The sequence below is a fragment of the Pinus tabuliformis genome, chromosome 9, assembly GCF_031772625.1.
Source record: "Pinus tabuliformis cultivar Carrire ecotype Pingquan chromosome 9, CPIR1, whole genome shotgun sequence".
Taxonomy (NCBI): Eukaryota; Viridiplantae; Streptophyta; class Pinopsida; order Pinales; family Pinaceae; genus Pinus; species Pinus tabuliformis.
The window spans coordinates 1,957,187,836-1,957,205,662 of NC_142307.1; positions in this window are offsets into that span (position 1 = coordinate 1,957,187,836).

Sequence of the window (17,827 nt, forward strand, 5' to 3'; positions counted from 1 at the left end):
CAAAGGTGACTAAGATATTATTAAAATAAGACCATGTCAAAAAGTGCACATGTTTGAGTCCATAAAGTGACTTTAGAGAGTGTCAATTGTCAAATGAGGGACATGCACATACAAGTGAAGTGTGTTAGAATCACTCCATCATCCATTGCATCATTGGTAGGGGGGAGGTGACTAGACTCCTTAGAGGGTGTAACACCCTCCTCCTACATTTACCCAAGTTAATCGGTTTGTCAAGGTAAACATGTGAAGAGAGGCTACTATGATCTTATTCAACCTCCTAGGTCACCTTAAGGAAGTGGAACCGAAAAAACGCAACCAATTTGACCTGCTACACATGGAATCAAACCCCCAGGTGCCATCCAACCCATCCAGGTGACCAACCCCTGAGACAAACTGACTTTTTGCTACATTAAAGCCTCGGTCGCTCCCTTGACATGGTCATGCATGTGATTGGGGCCCTCCATTCACTCTCACAGCATGGGCATGCAAGAGACTTGGGTCTTTTTCAGCTAGTTCCAAGCCTGCGACTCCAGATTTTATGCCACTTTTTCAAGGGCAAGATTCGGGCAAATGCACAAGACTCCTTGAAACTTTCAGGAATGAAAGGTGACATCAAAACAATGATACAAATGAAAATACTCTAACAAGTACTTGACTGGACCCCAACTAGCCATGATAGGGATTTCGTTAAACAGGTCACAAATATGCATTATACAGGTCCTAACAACAAATCTGAGAATAGGGTTCTCATATTTATCTGAGAATCACTAAGAAGCATTGATGCATTATCACATTAGCTACATTATTATCTATTAGGCCATATATTCATTGTACATTCATTTACAAATCAAAACATGATGAGAGCCATACATCATCACTGTCATAAAGCATGCTCATAACCAACATATAACCAACATAAATAACAAGGATACATCAGTCATAAATGCCTCATATAAACCATTACATTTGCTCATAAAATACCAAGGAAGGAACTCTTATTAATGAATGTAAAAGCCAACCCGGTATGGGACTACCATGTTCCACCTGACCGTATATTGGCTGAGCCAAGTCTCTCCTCAACCAATTGCCCCCATGCCATATTCCAAGCATGAATGTGGGACTTATAACCAAAATTGGCTTTCCGAGGCTACACCACCTCACCCTCAACAATAGAACCAGGCTTTAACGCAATCCCCACTGGATCACTAGGCCATAAACAATAACCATACAATACCAAGCTTTACCACAATCCTCACTGGATCACTTGACCAAAACAAGCATGGATGCCACCGGATATCTCCACCTACACCATGAGAAATTTGTCTGTCCCGACCTCTCGGATTTACCATGCATCCTGCCATTACTTGTCAAGGGATTCCTAGGCCTATTATGTCTCCACCCTCTGGGTTTTACCGTGTATACCATCCCAGGATTCCTAGGCCCAATCAAGGGTACCCACCACTAATATTTACCATGTATCTTGCCATTACTGGTAAAGGGATTCCTAGGCTCAATCGAGGTGTTCACATTCGTGCTTTACCGTGTATCCCATCCTGAGATTCCTAGGCTTTGTGAATAATCATACGACCACCCCACTCATCTTCGCGTCCATCCAACAATCTAACTCAACCACATACAAAAGAACCCACCACACCATGAGTATATGGAAATGGAAAGGCTAAGCTGAAAAACACTGTCACACCTGGAAAAACCCATGCCCATGAAAACAAGAGAACTAAGAACACACATGCATAACCATGCATGCTAAGTCTATCAAGGAAATCACACATGCAAATCGATACCTACAAATAATCTTGCGGTAGCTTCTAGATACTGCTCTTCCTTGCTTGATCTTTGCTTCCTCTTTGCCTTCTATTGTATTGGATACAACCACCCTCCAAATTTTTTCAGCTGCTTCGATTTTAGAGCCTTCCTTCTTATCCACATGAGCTCATCTTGCATTGATCTAAGTATTCATGCTTCGATTGAGACTTACCTTTTTCATTTGTGCTTGTGTTTGCTTGTTTTCACACTTACCTTATCTTTCTAAGTCATAAGTTGATCTCCCAACTTGGTCTCACAACAGTTTTGGGCTTACCTCCAGAAACTGTGCAATCCTTGAGGGCAAGCATTCTTGATGATAGGAATCACACAGTCGTGATTGAAAATCAGCCTTGAGCTCAAAAATTGCACAGCCATGGAAGGTATCCCAACACTGAGCCCATAAACTGTACAACCTTCACTAAGCTCAGAAATCGCGCAGTGCACATTGAGCCGTAAAGTTTTCCAGTTCCCCAGAATTGCGCAGTCTTTCCTAGAAGTGTGCATGGAAAGTTCCTCCTGGGAAAAGAAATAAAAATAAAGGGAAAAAGGCACCCCTAAGAAGTAGGGATCTACTATTAGTTTCCCGAAGATGGCACATTGCTATTTTTAGAAGTTTCCACCAAGTGTCGCATTTGTCCTTGATCTCAGGCATGCTCTTCTTAAAACCTTATTTGCTCAAATCTAGTTAATCGACGCCTATAGAGCTCGTTTGAGCATTCGATCTTGGATCTTTAGCATTCCCAAATATATCAAGGAACCTTCGGCGGGGTCATCGTCACTTTTCTGGGTGAGTTTTTCTTTTATCGCCTTTTCTGTTGCTTTTTTTTTGTTTCTCTTGTGTGAGTGTTGTTTTGATTGTTTCTCTTCATGGTTTTTGGTGTTTTAACTTGTTTAGATTGCATAAGTGTTGTTTCAAGTTATCGCTTGCCTTTCACAAATGTTGCATCGATTTTCTTGTTTTTGCACTAATGGTCGTCATTGTGGCGAATCTTCTCAAATGCTTGATTTTCCTTATGTTTGATCAGTTTATGCACTTGATCCACATTAATTCATTCACACTTAGTTAGTTTTGCACTCAAGCTCACATCATCATTCACTTTTTCTCATTTTTCACACTTCCACCGGGCAGATATGTATTTCCCTTGGTCAGATTTTGCCTTGCCCAATTGGGCAATGCGTAATCCCAAGGCTCAAGCCACATGCTTTGCCTCTGGAACTGCATAGTGCATTGTACAAGCTGGCCCCAACCATGCACTACACAGTTTCAGGGGTCAGCCTATCACCTTGGCCACTGAGACTGCACAATGTGCAGTCTCTCCCAATCTCTGCCCAGGCTACAACTGCACATTGCGCAGTCTCAAGCCACGAGCTTCATCCCTGGCTGCTGGGACTGCGTAGTGGGAAGTTTCCACAAGAAACTAGTTCTTCTTGCCAATGAAAGTTGTGGAATCCTTCCCATGAGATGCTCGGTTTTCTGCTTGATCATGCCTTGAAATTCAATTTTCTAAAGCTAATGTTTGCTTGCAAAGAGTGTCCTTTTTGTCCCATAGGTACCACATTTTTGAAGCATTTCTCTCCAGTAATCATTGTTACCATGGCACCAAAGAGAGCTGCTTCAAGAGATACCACTTAAAGCAGTATTGGGGAAGTAGTTGAGCAAGTTCCAATTAACTTGTCAATATATGTTGACATTCGACTGTTTATAGAAATGGAGTCAACAGTAACATGGAAACAAGTCCAGTAGGAGTAGCAGAATGCAAGAATCCAGTACAAGATCTAGGAAAGAGAAAGGCCATTGACAAAATAGAGGGAGAACAAAGCTTTAGAGTGAAATCAAATTCAATCCTTATGCAAGAATCTTTGGCAAAGGAAGTAGAGGAGACAGAGAGCAAAGCAGAGGAAGAGAGAAAAGTAGAGCTTGCAGGAAGTAGAATTGAGGGCGCAAAAAGAAAATAAATAACCAAGGAAGAACAGTAATAAAGGAAGAAAAAACATGAGGAGAAGCAGAAGTAGGAATAAAAAGAAAGGCAAGGTGCAATGTGAGGAGAAATAACATCAATTTAAGTTTAAGAGCAAGGAGAAAATCAACCAACAATAGAGGGGGAGAGCTAACATATGAAGGATCAGGAGCTTGCTCAACAGAATTAAGACTTGATTGAAGTTGCAGACTTGGAGTTGTAACCAAAACCGTAGGATGAATATGTTGACCTGATGCCCAGTGCACCATAAGTTACCATTTAGTCTCCACCGCCTCCAGCTGCAAATTTAGCCCCGAGCGAGGAAGGGGACATAGTTCCTCTTGATGATGATCTGGTAATGGATGTGTACAATTTATCATATAATGAACTTTAGAAGAGGATTGTACAAGCCCGGAGAGAGCATCTTTCGGATGGTCATGCATCACCTGTATTCATTAGATAAAAGGTGTTAGTGGCGGACACCAACAGGAATCTGAACGCTATTACCGAAGCCAACTTGGCCTTTGCAGGTGTGGCAAGATCAAACACTCAGTATTTGACGGCCGAGGGTAAGTAATTGATACAAAATCTACAGGTTGCCTGATAATATATAGAACAACTCCACGGAGCAGCGTAGAATGTAGCTCTCGCACAGGTCTGCTTGGGGGAAATGAGAGCAACGATACATGTTGAAGTATCAACACTTTGAGAGACCATCTATGAGGATCTCATGACCGTACATAAGGAAATTTTCCACTTGCATATCTTGCAACAACATAGTGAGGAATTTGTCAAGACTCTTAGGAATGTACAAACTGCCATCACCATCGTGCAAGAATGGACATTGCACTACAAAGAACAAATTAGGAAGGAGATTGAAGAGTACTTAAGAGTAACTGAGACAGGTTGCTACCAAGGAGGATGTAGATTTGAATAGACAAAACATGCATAACTACATCGGTGGTCTTGTCTAGATCAGAACCATGTTACTCCTACTCGAGAAATATATTAAGACTGGTTCCATATCATTGTACCTGGATGCTATGGAGGCTAGAGTCTACTTCCAGCTTGACACCCTCATGCAGTTTGGGGATGTCATCGCATAGTACCAAGCTTGGCATCAATACATGACCGAGAAGCATCAAGTGGAACTTGTCGAGCTAAAGTGTTCCCAAACTCAAGCATCATAGTGTCTTGTCTTGTTAGGTTGTCAAGTTTTCTCTACCCTATTTTGTCCTCTATGGGTATGAGTGTAAAATGTAATATTATTTGTAATTATGTTGTAAATGAAATTCTAAGTGCCAATATTGGAATATGAAGAGACATCATATAATCTAATATGACATTTTGTAAAGAAGTTGAAGAGTCATGAGGGTAGTCCAAAGGTCACAGAGGGGAGTGGAAGAGTCAACCATCTTTGTAATGACCCATTTTCGATTTATAGGCGAAAATGTATTAGCATGTATACGATGTATGCATATGATATCCACATATGCATACATTGCATACCTTGCACTAATATATTTATCAAATAATTATGAAAAATGTTTAAATAAATAATAAAAGGTTTGAGTACCTAAAATAATTAAGAAATGAGAAAATATCTATAAAAAAATTGACACTTAGAATATATAATAAATATTTCTTAAGTATAAGATTAGTGAATAAAATTAATATCCTCCACCATAACAATAATAATAATATTAAAGTTATAAGTTATATATATATATATATATATATATATATATATATATAATTTTATTCAAATATTATAATTAAAGTTTATAAAACACACATTACAAACATATTAATGTAAATGTACATATAATTAAAATTTAAAAGTAAAAAGGAAGCATAATAATATCTATGATTCGTACCGTTCCAGCAAAGCGTAATACTATGACTCCCTAAATCTAATATGTCGAGAGCGGTGGAAGAAGGCGGGGACCTCCTGAAAAAACTATTTATGCAAGTACTTGGAGAATTGTAGGGGAAGGAGAGGGGAATAGAACACTGAAATTCTGAATTGAAGATTAGAATTCGAAGTTGAAGGATTGGAATTTAGAATTGAAGATTTGAGTAATTATTCCTGAAACTTTTGGGCACAAAGGCCAAATTACTTTAAATTTAAAGTAATTTGGGAGCTCGGTACCAAGGTTGTGCCCAGTTTTTGGTGGGAGGTTTTGTTCTTTTGGTAACTAGAGAAAAATAGGAAACATCTTCAAACTAATTTCCAGGTATTCGTCTACACTTCATTTTCAAATTCAATGTCTAGTTAATGATAAATTTAGGGCAAATTATGGGTTTTGTTATATTTGTTAAGATGATTTTTGTATTCTGGTAATAGTAACTATCTGAGTTCATTAAAAAATTATAGGTATATTTTATGAAATTTAGGGTCTTACAATCTTGTTATAAATAGAACCTCATAACTCATGTAAAGGGATTTTGGGAGCCAAGCTTTTGGCTAGGCTTAGGTTTAGAAAGAGCTTGGGAGTTTTGTGAAGAGCCTTGGTTTCTCCATAGTGTAGAGCAAGTATACTTCTTTGGAGGAGCATGCGTTCTTGGCTGTAATGTTCCACTATTGGGGCTAGTGGTCGTCAATGGTGTATGTATGAATGGAACTTTCACTTATAATAATAAAATCAGAGCCAACATGCTTTCATGCATATGTTGTGAATATAGTAGGACTATTCTTGTTGTATTTGAAATGTATGTTATTTAACTTACGCTTATGCTTATGAACTATTTCGTTTGCATTTGTATGAATCTTGTTGAATGCAAGTTGTTGTGTTAACTCATCACTTTAACTTGTGGATTGTTCCACATCTTAGCTTGTGATGTCATTCTGCTCGTGTGTTCCTTTCAAGTTATGTACTATTACAAGATTCCAAGGGGCACACTTCATTTTCCCTTCGTGTTTTGGAACCTTCATGCATCGCACTTGACTCTCTACAGGGTCACACAATTGCTCTCACCCAAAGTCATCATACTTCCCTCTACACGTTTCCGCAGTCAAGGCGTAACATTTCCAGCCATTGTTGGGACTGCTACTCCAAATCGTGTGAGGTCTAGTTGGGACTTTATATCGAGGAGATCCCCTGAATGTTGGTGGTCCAACATCATCAACATTTCTAGCACTAGAATGAGGACCAGATGAAAATTTGAGCCCTTGAAGTTCGTTTTGAATTTCTGCACTCTTTTAATGAATTCTTCCACAATCATAATCCCGATATTTTTTTCCAGAGACGTAAGTCTACAAGTGTCGGAGAGCATTGTATATGACTTTTCAACCCTTAAATTCAATGGTGAGGGTGAGACAACCTTGCTTGGGCATATTGTTCGCTTTCTTGAATTTTGCATAGAGCACAACATCCACTGCAAGGATGTTGCTTATAGGTTTTTCATCTTCACATTCGAAGAGCACGTAAGGAAGTGGTGTCACACATTGACCAATGCCTCCATACACTCTTTCGAGCATCTTCTCATAGAATTACTCGCGTTTTTTACATGTTCGATCATAAAATTTTGGGAAAGAAAATTGTAGAATTGTGAAAATCACCTGATGAACTATTGCATCATTTTCACATTCGTTTTAAGCATTTGTGTTTTGAATATCCGAAAGATTAAGTTGATTGGAAGTTCTTGACAGGAATATTTCAATATATTGTTCACATTTCAAAAAATTCGCATGAATTAGAATATTTTGAGCCGCTCCCAACATACCTCAATGTTAGATATTCTAAATCTCCGTCAGACAAGGTTGTTGTTCCAAGTGATCCTCCGTCATCCTCTCATCAAACAACTCTAGTTCCACAGGCTAAGGTAGGAGAAGTTGATAATTCATTTGTTGATCTACCACCATCTTTTCCCACCTCACATATTAGAATTCCAACGCGGGTTTGGACTATCAATCTGATGATTGTGATGAAGTGTTATCTCCTCGTCCTCCATCCTTTGGTCCTTCTGATCCTCCAAGTTGTGATGTGTTGTGTTCATCTGTTTCAAATCTCCCTTGTGATGTTCACAAGGATCAAGTGTTGGATGGAGTTGTTGTTGAGCAACCAACTTGCGATATCATCACGATGATTATGTGGGGGAGCGCATAGCTAAACAAGAATCTATGACGAGGGATTATTCTCTTCCTTCCACACCTCTCCTTCATCATCCGGACATTTCCCATGATTCTGTCATTTCTTTTGAATCTTGTGAAAAATTAGTTCTTGATGATGTTTCTACTTTTGATCATCCACATAACACGTTGGATGTCAGTTTTTCATCTAGATGTGGAGAGGATGAATCTTCTACTCTTGATCTTCCTAATCTCTCATCTCCTATTTCTGAAAACTTAGAGGGTGAAATTTACCGTTTCTCATTTTGTGATTCATCAGATCATGAGGATACCTCCGTCTGTGATATTGAACTTTTTGATCATGGTTGTCGTGACCTCTTCATTGATTCATTTGGTCATGATTCTGATTTTTCCACTACTAATCTTTCCCAGCTACCGATTTGTGATGATCTACCTTATGATGTGTTGGAACTTCCCCAAGTTGTCGAGGTACTTCAGCTCAAGCTATTCCAACGGAAGATACTCCTCCCATCTCCTCTATTGGTGCATCACATACATCTTCAACATGTCCTCCAATATCTAGATGACCCTCTATGCCTATCCATCTATCTGTGGATGATAAGTTGTACTGAAGGCCAACTCCATACCTAATACTGCAAAAAACTCTTCCAAAACTTGGAAGTGAACTTTGCATCCTTGTTTGACACAATATTCTTTGGAACACCATGAAATCTGACCACATCTTTGATGAACACCTCTGCCACATCACTAGTTGAATACATAAACTTCACTGAAATGAAGTGCGCTACCTTTATCAACCTGTCCATCATAACCATGATGGAATCATGTTGTCTAGATGTCCTCGAAAACCTGTAATGAAATCCATGGAAACGACCTCCCGTTTCCACTCTGAAATCAAAATTGGCTATAGTAGTCCACTTGGGTGCTTACACTCTGCCTTTACCTACTAAAAATCCAAGCACCAAGCCACAAATTATGCCATATCCTTCTTACGATTTGACCAATAATAGAACTTCTTCACTGTGGTTAATGTCTTCTGATATCCTGGGTGTCTTGAATATGGTTTCACATGAAACTCCCTCGAGATAATCTTCTTGAGCTCGCTATTGTCTGGCACATTTATCATGTCCATAAATTTGACCAATCCATCTGCTAAGAGATGATAGTCCACATCTCGTGCACCTGTACCTGTACTTGTACCTATATCTGTACTCTATTGTAACCTATGTCTGAGCTCCATGTACCTGTTATCTTGTTGACCTGACTGTAAGATCCAATCTTGTAGATCTCTCCCATAAGAACTCATAGCTGCAATGTGATTTACATGTATCTGCCTGCTAAGAGCATCTGCAACCCTATTCTCTTTACCCTTGATGTACTTGATCTGAAAATCAAACTCATTGATTGTCACCACCATCTAGTTTGCCTAGCATTCAAATTCATCAGGTCAAATACGTATCTCAACCCGCTGTGATCACTCATCAATACAAACCTCCTACAAGGAAGATAGTGCCTCCACATCTTCAATGCATGAATGATCATTGGAAACTCAAGATCATGAGTTGGATAGTTCTATTCGTGCTTATTCAGTTTCTGTGACTTGTAGCACACTAGTTGCCCCTCTCACATAAGGACTCCACCAATTCCTCTCTTGCAAGCATCTGTACACACTATGAACCCTTTGTCTAGATCTGCAACCTTTAACATTGGAGAATTTGTCAACAACTACTTCAATTTCTCAAAACTGGCTGCACATTCCTCTGTGCATTCAAATTTCTTACCTTGCCTCTACAGTGATGTAATAGGATATGCAGTCCGGGAGAAGTTCTTGATGAACCTCCTATAATAACATGCTAACCCCATAAACGATCTTACCTCTTCCACATTTCTAGGAGTTTCCCACTCCATCATAGCCCTTATCTTTTCTAGATCCACCGTTATGCCTTACTTGGAAACAACATGTCCCAAGTAATGCACCTCTTTCTGAAAGAAATTGCATTTACTAAGCTTAGCATACAATTGATGCTCTCTCAACAATCTCAATACTGTTGCGAAATGCTCAGCATGCTCTTCCTCATTCTTAGAATATATTAATATGTCATCAATGAATACAATAGGAAACTTATCCAGATAAGGACACAACACACTACTCATCAAGCACATAAAGGTAGCTGGAGCATTAGAAATACAACAAACTCATAATGCCCATACCTGGTCCAGAAAGTTGTGTTGTAGATGTCCTCTTCTTCAATGCGTATCTGATGATATCCTGATCTCAAATCAATCTTCGAGAACACTGCTGCTCCCTTCAACTGATCGAACAAGTCCTAAATCCTCAACAATAGATACCTGTTCTTAATGGTCACCTTGTTCAAATGTCTATAGTCGATGCACAACCTGAGAGTACCATCCTTCTTCTTCACAAACAATATCAGTGCACCCCATGGTGATACACTTGGCCTAATGTATCCTTTGTCAAGCATTTCCTTCAACTAAAATTTCAACTCTACTAACTCTGGAGTGCCCATCCTGTAAGGTGCCTTTAATGTTGGTGTTTCCCCTGGTACCAACTCAATAGAAAAGTCCACTTCTCTGTGAGGTGGAAACTCTTAAATATTTGTTGGAAATGCATGCTAGAACTATTGTAAAACTAAGTACCTGCTCAATACTTATGCATCCTCATACTCCTTACCTTTGTCACTAGAGATATGTATTGCAAATAATGAACACCCTTTTTTGCGACTACGCTTTCCCTGCATAGATGTCACCATCCTAACTGATGTTGCCTTCTTCTTACCCTATAAGATTTTTGGTTCTCCATTGTCATCCAGCATTCAATGGCTTTGTCATAACAATCCACCTTGGTCCTATGCAGATACAACCAATCCATGCCCAACAACAATTTGTATGATCCCTTCGACAATACATTCAAATGTGTTGATGTAGGCATACCATTCAGTTCAAATGCACAAACTCTTACCCAATGATGAACTCTCTTCTTTTTACCTGTAGCCAACTGTACTAACCAAGATTCTGCATGCACTTCTTTATTCAAACCACACTTATCCACCAAGTCAAGACTAATATAAGTATAATTATATCCATGGTCAATTAAAATAGAAACAACTTGATCACAAAGCTTACCATCCATCTCAATGATAGATGCATGGTGATCTGTTTGCTTGTTATCCAACGCCGCATAGATACGAGGAATGCTTTGCCCAATATCCCCAACAATCTGTGCCTCCTGTGCCCTATAGATCTGAGGCCTACCACCCTGATACTATGGAAAATATCTCTTGAGATTCTCATTACCGCATATCCAACACTCCAACCGTCCGGTACCATCACCTCTATTCTGTTGTTGTGACCCATGTCCCTGTCTAGCTACGTTGAACTTCTTGTATGGTGCAACATTCTCTTTCTGTTATGCATTCTGAGGCATCGTTCTTGTCGGTTTCCATTTACCTTTAGCTTTTTCTTTCCCTTTCTAACCTTGCTGAGATTTTGCCTTACGTTTTGACTTTTCATAACAATGCTTCAATTTTCCAATAACTTCCTCCAATGACTAAGGATCATCATACTCAATCTGATCCTTAAATGCTAATGTCAATCTACTAGTAAATATCTGAACTTTAGCCTTTTCATCCTTAAGATACGGTACATACCTCAATAGCTCCAAGAACTTAGTCGTGTACTCCTCATCTACCATCGATCCCATTTTTAGCTCATAGAATTCCTTGGCTTTGCTATCATAGTACCTTTCCGACAAGTAATTCTTCCTGAAAACTCCATTGAATTCATGCCAACTGAACTCTTATGTCCTGATGTCTCTGACCCGCTTCACATCTTCCGACCAGATGATTGCTTTACCTTGCAAGCTGAAGATAGCTACTCTAGCCTTCATATTATCTGTGCATTTATGCAACTCAAATAAGTTCTCCATCCCAAGTAACCAAGCCTCTGCATCCTCCAAATTCTTCAAATCTCCATCAAAGGTAGGTGGCTTCCTTTTCTTAAACTCCTCCGACAAATATCCCTTGTCACTCCTCCTTTAAAGGATGATAATGATCGTTATCATAGTGCCTATCAGAACCAGAACTAGAATAGTACCATTGTCCATCACCTCTCCGATCCAGAGTATCCAAGAACCTTACATCTCTAACCGTGTCATCCCTATTTGAAATGTGCCCACCTTTAGATCTATTGTCATATGCCCCATTAGTCCTATTCTCATGTCCATGGCTGATCCAAAGTGGTCCCTATCTCTGTAAGTTGACAAACTTTGAAGGATTACTACATTGACTTCCGCTTGTTTCTCCTGTTCCTGCATGATTATGTCATTATCTACCTTGCAACTCCTTAATTCTTCCTTCAAGCTTCTCAATGTGTTTTCTAAGTTAGAAGAATGCCCAGCACCACACTGATCATATGATCCATAGGGAGAATCTTGGGAACTATATTCTACCATTTTGCTAGTCATATTTGTTGTTTTCTTCCTGCTAAGCATGCCATGTTAGCTAAACCAAAATATAAACATAATCAACATATCTTTGTATAGTTTGGGATGGATATCTCATCTGCAAGACCAACTAGATTAGCACAATACATATATAAACATAATCATAACAACATATAGATATCATCCTAAGCATAGTCCAGTCATCAATGCATGACCATATCAACCACACATCATGACCTCATGCATGACAACTACACCCACATCAATGTATGCATACACGATACATACAAACATTAACATGCATAACCAATGCATAAATGACCTATACTCATGATAAACACATCCAACAACACACCATCCACTTTCACATGGTGACATCACTACAACCATGACCAACACCATGCATATGAAACAAGCACATAGACCACAAGTATAAGTAACACGTATGCAATCGGCATGAATGCATGACCAACACACACAACCCATCCAGTCCAAGGGGTGAACCATGCTCTGATACCACTTTGTAATACCCTCCTCCGACATTTACCCAAGTTAATTGGTCGGTTGAGGTAAACATGTGATGAGAGGATACTATGATCTTATTCAACCTCCTAGGTCACCTTAAGGAAGTGGAACCAACAAAACCCAACCAATTTGACCTTCTACACATGCAACATAACCCCCAGGAGCCATCCAACCCATCTAGGTGACCAGCCCCTGAGACAAACTGACTTTTTTCTACATTAAAGCCTTAGTCTCTCCCTTGACATGGTCGTGCGTGCGAATAGGGCCCTCCAATCTCTCTCACATCATGGGCATGCAAGCGATTAAGGTATTTTTTAGCTAGTTCTAAGCTTGTGACCCTAGATTCTATGCCACTTTTTCAGAGCTAGGACTCGGGCCACTCCCTAGAACACCATGAAACTTTTAGGAATAAAAATTAACATCGAAACAATGATACAAATGAAAATACTTGAACAAGGACTTGGTTGGACCCCTACTAGCCATGACAAACATTTCTTCAAACATGTCACATATGCATTCTATAGGTCATAACAACAGGTCTAAGAATTAGGGTCTCTTACTTATCTGAGATTCGCTAAGAAGCATTGATGCCTTATCACATTAGCTGCATTATCATCTATTAGGTCATATATTCATTGTATGTTCATTTACAAATCAAAACATGATGAGATCCATACATCATCACTGTCATAAAACATGCTCATAACCAACATATAACCAACAAAAATAACAAGGATACATCAACCATAAATGCCTCATATGAACCAGTTGATTTGCTCATAAAATACCAAGGAAATGAAGTCTTATTAATTAATAAAAAATCTAACTCGGTAGGGGACTACCACATTCCACCCGGCCGTAAATTAGTTGAGCCAAGTCTGTCTTCAGCCAATCACCCACGTGCCATATTCCAAGCATGAATGTGGGACTTATAACTAAAAGCAACCAGGGCTTCCCGAGGCTACATCACCTCACCCTCAACAATAGAACTAGACTTTACCGCAATCCCCATCAGATCACTAGGCCATAAACAATAACTATACAACACCATGCTTTACCGCAATCGTCACCAGATCACTAGGCCAAAACAAGCATGGATGCCACCAGATCTCTCCACCTACACCGTGGGGAATTTGTTTGTCCCAACCTCTTAGATATACCGTGTATCCCACCATTACCGGTCAAGGGATTCCTAAGCCTACTAGGTCTCCACCCTCTAGGACTTACTGTGTGTCCCATCCCGAGATTCCTAGGCCAAATCAAGGGTACTCACCCCTAAGTTTTAGCGTGTATCCTGCCATTACCGGTCAAGGGATTCCTAGGCTCAATTGAGGTGTTCACATTCAGGCTTTACTGTGTATGCCATCCCGGGATTCCTAGGCTTTGTGAATAATCCTAGGACCACCCCACTTAGCTTCGCGTCCATCCGACAATCTAGCTCAACCACATACAAAAGAACCCACCACACCATGGCTATCCAAAAATGGCAAGGCTAGGTTGAAAAACAATGTCACGCCTGGAAAAACCCATGCCCATGACAACAAGAGAACCAATAACACACATGCATAACCATGCATGCTAAATCTAGCAAGGAAATCACACATGCAAATAATCCCGTGGTAGCTGCTAGATCCTGCTCTTCCTTGCTTGATATTTGCTTCCACTTTTCCTTCTTTGCTTTTCTTGATCCAACGATGAAGGGCTCCAAGAAAACTCTAAGTGTCCAAGGGTGTGTGAGAGAGAGAGCTCCAAAACTGAACTGACCAAAAGCGATGCACTGATCCTCAAAAGCCATTTTATTAATATGGCCTCTATTTTCTTCATTTTCCATTATTTTCCTTCACTTTACTCCTCACATGCAACCTGTGACCCTTCACCTTCCTTTTCTCCTAATTTCCATTAATTTCATAAATAAAAATTCCAATTAATATCATTTGCCTCTCTAAAGCCTTTGTCATTACCTTTGCCAATTTCCTTAACCATAATAAACCAAATGAACACCCACACTAGGATGTCTTGCCCAACATTAAGCTTAGAATAAGTGTCCCATAACAGTGGTTATTATTTTGCCTTTGTTAACTTTTATTACATGGAATTTTCAGCAGGGTTGTTGCAGAGTGGAAGAAGGGGTGATCTTGCTATATTATTGGATTTCCTAATAAAATCCTAGGTGGATTTGGGGAAAGGGAATAGGTTCCCTGGTGTGAGGTCAAAGAGGAACTTGGAGACCCCTGAGGGTAGTGAAACTCTTGGAAGCCAGCTCTAAGACATCCATGGGTGGCCAAGTTGGAAACCTTGGAAGGGTAGTGCCACAACCTGATGAAATGCAAGTGTTGAGATGGGGGTGCACTACTTTTTGTTGTGTGGGATGATAGGTAATATGATACTTTTGGTTGGAGGGTTCTAGGTTTTGGTACCTTGGCCTTGTTTACGTTGAGTATTGGTTATGTACCATAGCAGGCTTTGGGTAAGCCTTCATGCTTGTGAAATCGTGGCCTCGACTCAAGGGTGATATATTGTTGAGAGATTATGAGCATTATGGTTTACGATGAGTTGGAACATCTATGATTTGAAGCTAGTTAGTGTTTTATTTAAAAGATAAGTGCTTATTCTTATGTTTATATGCTTTCTTTTGTGAATACTCATGTATTTTTGTGTGTTACATGTGAATAACAATTAAAGTGGTGTCATTTATGCAATTACATTCCTGTACATGAATGCATTGCATGGTAGAATGTATTATGCATGCTAGACCAATGCTACACGAATCAAATTAAAGGGAAAATTTTAGAAAGGTCATGTTACAGAGGCAAGGGTGCACCCTAATGGGTGTATGGGAGGGTTACATATATCGAAATAATTTAGCCTTAAACTATTTTTTTTTATCAAACCACTAATATACACATTCCAATTCCTCTAAGATGCCATAAGCAACATAAAAACTAGCTAAAATATCTAAATTCATATCAAGGTGCCACAGAAAAAATGCAAGATATATGTCAACCAAATCCTAGGTGTTATGTTGGAACTCATGTACAATGGTATGCATGAAGGCTTGATCCATTAAAAAAACTTGTAGTTGGAGCATATTTATGAAACCATTTCGACAAGTGTTCTAGGGACTAACATGTGGTCAATGTGTTCCCATTGTCATGAAAACGTCTTATAATTTATATGAGTGTTTCATCATGCATCGTAAGCATTTCAAAGGGATCATCTTTGGTTAGATGACATTGGCCTCTTGGCTTGCTAGAATAGAGGAAAGAGGGAATGTTGGAAGCTTCCATACTAGCACTTCAAAACCCTTGTGCTCTCTAATTAAATAGAACAAACAAAATTGCAAAGGATAAAACTCGTATCAGTCAAGAAAATCAAGACAAGGAATGTGGAAGAAGGATACAACTTTATAGAAGTAAAATGAGAAATGTTACCAATCTCATTAACAATTTGCCACAATATGTAACATTATTATTGTAAAATAAGTATAAATTCTGTGAGCTTCAGGTTGGTTAACATTGGTCATTGGATAATGAATTAAATCCATGGCAGAGTAAATGTTAGTGCCTCACACATGATATCCATCCCTAAAAGCCTAGTGTCTCTACTTAAAATCAATAATTATCACATTACACGCCTTCAAGAAGTCACAAAAAATTTGTATTAGGTCATTTTGCATGATTTAATGACAACATCATTAAACAATGGTTCCCACCATTCTTTGACCATATGGAGGTTGGTAGGGAAGGGGGTGGCTAGGAGAAAAAGGCGGGTTATGGTGGGAAAAGGTGGGGTTTAGAAGGGGTTATGGTGTGAAAGGGCAGTTCGTGCGCAGGGTTGGAGCGAGGGTAGGGTATAAAAGAAGGAAGGGAGTTTGGGGTAAAGGAGCAAAGGGTGTAAGGGGATGAGTGGGATGAGAAAAGATTAGAAAGTGGTTAGGGAAGGGGATTAAGAAAATGTTTTTAAAGTTTTCATTTGATTAGTTTTATATTTTATATTTATTACTTATGAAATTGAACTTTGGTTTTTATCTATTTTTTTTACTATTTTGGTTTCAATTAAAATGTTTTTGTTTTTTAGTTTATAGCTTTTTATTTTTAAACAAATAAATTTAACATTGAGTGGGAATATTGAGTTGGATGAAATTGTGTTATTAATGATTTTTTGAAAACCATATCTTTTTACTCATTATTCATTTTGGGTAGACAATTTTTCTTGTCAAAAAGATAAATTGTTGTTGAATTTAAATGGTCTTCTTTATACATTGAAGCCTCAAAAATGTATGGGAAGACCACAAAAAATCTCTTGAAAATTCAAGATCCAAAAGTTGTAAATATCAATTTTGTTTTAGATACACCTCTAGTTAACCACTCGAATCAAATAATGACTACATTATATATATGAAAGATTTAAAAATACATAAAATTGTAGTTATGGCAAATCTCTCAACCTCCTTATAGTATCAAAAAAATATAGTTTGACACCTTGATGGGGGCGACAAATCAACAAACATTAGGGATTGTGGAAAGGGAATGCCACCCTATGCCTCCCCTCGACATCATGTAAGGCTTTTAGTGGCAACTGGGCAACATACACGCCTGTGTGAAGCCCTAAGCCACTAAAGGACGACAATTAATGGCCTTAATTTTGGTTACTCCATTCATTCATTTCCTATACTAGTTGAGAAGACATTGGCATGCCATAAGATGGATGAGGTATTCAAGTAAAAGCAGAGGAAGAATGCATGGTAATTTGTATGTTTGGAGCTAGGGTATGACGATAAATTCAAAGGGAAGGATTTTCGCCTCAACTCAAGGGCAAAAGGAGGTAGTCTGCGAGGATTTAACAGAGTGAACTTCAATGAAAAGGAGCTCTAAGGAGTGAAGAGTGGGATCTACGAAATAACGTCGCGTTGTGGGAGAATTCTTGAAGAGAAAAAATACCTAAATATCGATGATGGCTCTCAGG